The following is a 3,159-nucleotide window of genomic DNA, read 5'->3' as shown; positions in this document are numbered from 1 at the left end:
GGAGGGTGGAATTTTTTGTCTCTCTGAAACGAGGGCTTAAGGAATAATGAAAACTTCTGCTCATACTTCTCATGAATGCTTTTATTTTCAAGGTCAACCAAATGTTTTTTCAGGAAAGACTAATGCACTTTTCTTCGAGCGATATACCGTAAAATGTTTCTCCAAGATTATCCTGTCTCTGAACGGAGGACAACCAGCTCTAGACATTTTTATTCTCTCCTTGCTCTTGCAAAATTAGGTTTGAGCAACTCTGGAAGCATTGTAATGGAGTGGGACTCTCTCATTTACTGGAATTTTCCACACTCGTTAACAAATGCTCTTTTTGTTGTTGTTGTTGTTATTGTTGTTTTTTTTAATGAGCTGCTACATACTCTGTCTGAATCACTTCTCATCTTAGAAACCAGTTTCTTTTGGTCTGCAGTTGGTTTACCACGATCCCTTTGATGGCAAGGTCAGTGTTAGCAGAAGCCTGGAGGGCACAAAACAGGACCCCAATTTCCCTCTGAGGTTCCTATTGACTATAGGTACTCTAGGAATGTTTTAAAACATGCAAACGACCTTTCCTGACTTCTTTCTCAACATAGTACACATGAAGGTACACATGAGAAGACATTGACTCATAGAAATAGGCCTGGACATCGTCCATGCAGGAGGCATGCAGGCTATGGTGAGAAACATGATGGGGATGACAGCAGTGGCTAACTAAATGCTTGCCATATGCTTTACATACAGTAACTCACTTGATTCTTGCAACAACACTTACATGTAATCAGCTGTGGGGTCAGTCACGGCTGTCCTGGCAGTGGAGACCTGCTCTACTCAACCACCATCAATGCCTCCCCCACCATTTCACTAATTGTTCTTTCAAGCCAAACTCAGAGCCTAGCTTCTCGTGGTGAGTGAGTCCCTCATTACCCTAGTCATAGGCTGGTCCTCACCCTGAGCCAAGTTTAAACCTATAGACATTTTTATATTTGTATTAGGTGTGCTAACAATCTACTTGATAATACTGGAGTTAAAGGCAGTGACTATGACTAACTTAAAGTATGCTAGGCCTCAACGTATGCTAGGCTCTGACAACTTTGAACTAGCACTTCTTAAACTTGAACATGTGAGAGAATCACTTGCAGGTTTTGTTAATGGGCAGATTCCTGAGCCTCATCCTCAGATTCTGTATCTAGCAGATCTGCACTGAGGCCCAGAAACTTATACTTCTAACAAGCAGCTAGATGGTGCTGCTGGTCCCGTGACCCTCACTATGAGCAGGGTTGCTCTTAATATTTTATTTATTTTCCCCTCTCTTTAATTCTGTTTTCCCTTCAGAACTGGATCTATGAAGGAAGGACGTATCCTCCCACATGCTTGCTCGTGCTGTGCACTTGGGGACTGGGGTATGGTCTGTGGCTCCACCTGGGGCTCAAACCCAGGACCTTCTGCATATAAAGCGGACGTGCTAACCACTACACTATGGAGCCACTCTGGAGCCATTCTCTGCTTTTAATATTTTAGCCTGTTCCTAGCTCTGAGGTCTGTAAGCATCGGTCTCCAGCATGAGACTTTATGTGGGTTCAGTAAATGTTTGATGAGACACTCTACAATACCCAATTTTCATCTCACTTCTTGCCAAGATCTTTTCAAATCTTATGTTCGGGACTATTTACAATTTACATGCATATGTTACATTTGTGGAGTTGGGGAGAAGGATTATGGTTTTACCCATTTTACAAATTAAGAAATGAGGTTGAGATGACGACTTACTCAAAGGGCAGTACATGGATTCTGAACCAGGCCTTTGGATGCTAAGTCCTGCTGTGTGTTCAGGACTTAGCTGCATACCTTCGTTTCCCATCCTGGCACAGTGATCTCAACGCTGTGAAGCTAGAGAATATACACTCCCTGAGGAAGACAGACATTGAACCTAAGTGAAGAAAGGAATCCTAAAATGATTTGGAGGCTTTAGCTCCAATCATTGAGTCAGCATCCGGTCTTCCATCTATTAAATGGGATCAGAGTGTTTATATCTGATAGATTTGTGCAGAGTTTTAAATGTGTACAGAGGGCTTGTCCAAAAGTGAGTTGTTAATAGTGTTCCTAGGGAATAAGAGAAGATATTTGCAGTACTAGGACAGTGAGGCTGCTGTTCATGTTGATTCTAGATGTTTCATAGGCAAAGACATTCTTGTTTAGCTCTGAAATGCTTACACAATTCATAGAAAATCACTTTTGATGAAATTAAATCTTGCTTTCAAGGCAGCCCCTCTCATTTGGGAACATGAAAACTCATGGCTGTAGGTCACCTTTTCCCTTTTCTTTGACTCAAATTAAAGCATTTGAAAAAGTTTTTAATAAATTGGTTGTTCGGCTGACTCGTGTATAAGTATGTTACTGAAGAATCAAGGATTGCTAGAGAAGAATGATAATGGCACCTATTTATGAAGCACTTACAATGTGCCAAGCACAGCCATAGCCGGAGGAGGTGTGAACATGAGGAAACCAAGGCTTGGAGGGCGATATGCCCAAGCTCAAGTTTGAATTTCTACAGCTCCATCTCCAAGGCCAACTTTCTAAACTCCTCTGATGTATCACTATGCCCCTCGACCAAAACCCAAAATCTACCACTAATTTAAAAAAGTCTAAACTTGAGAAGAGAAGCATCTGCTTCCTTATTTATCAGCTTGGGCTGTTTCCTAAGCTGACACGTCTGAACGCATGTTTCATTTCCTCTCAAGTTTCCTGACTCCCAGAGCCCAGTAGTATAACATATTCAAAGATAGAAGAAGGAGAAAGTGAGGGGCACAGGGACCCGCAAGACAGAAAGAGGCAAAAGGCAAAGAACCTGGGCCATTGATGCTTCAGAAAAGGTTTCCAAACCTGTGGCACACAATGCCAGAATGTTTAGCCCACGGTGAGGCTGGTTGGAAGGCTGGGAGTGGTGCGCCTTGCACAGCCAATGGGCCTGGGTTCCATGATGGTAGCTTGGGTTTCGTTGGGCTGTCCCAGTGACGATTAACTGGACTCTAGTATGCTATAACCTTGCAGCATCTGGGGGCACTGCCTGCAAAGTTCCCTCTATCGGGGTCTGAAAAATTCCTGGGGTGACCACTACATTGAATAACTTGAGCTCCTCTGTGGATGTATCAGCCCATGATGTCATCATAA

At 42.9% G+C, this 3,159-nt stretch overlaps 1 non-coding gene across 1 annotated transcript; it reads right to left on the bottom strand.

Annotated features, from left to right (window-relative positions):
- Positions 1-1,401: 1,401 nt before the first annotated feature.
- Positions 1,402-1,475, bottom strand: TRNAI-UAU. Its single transcript has one exon. It is a non-coding gene; the product is annotated as a tRNA-Ile (tRNA).
- Positions 1,476-3,159: the final 1,684 nt, after the last annotated feature.

The sequence above is a fragment of the Rousettus aegyptiacus genome, unplaced genomic scaffold (assembly GCF_014176215.1).
Source record: "Rousettus aegyptiacus isolate mRouAeg1 unplaced genomic scaffold, mRouAeg1.p scaffold_m13_p_3, whole genome shotgun sequence".
NCBI classification, from domain to species: domain Eukaryota; kingdom Metazoa; phylum Chordata; class Mammalia; order Chiroptera; family Pteropodidae; genus Rousettus; species Rousettus aegyptiacus.
Note: the sequence above shows the minus strand (reverse complement) of the source record. Positions and strands in the feature narration are given on the sequence as shown.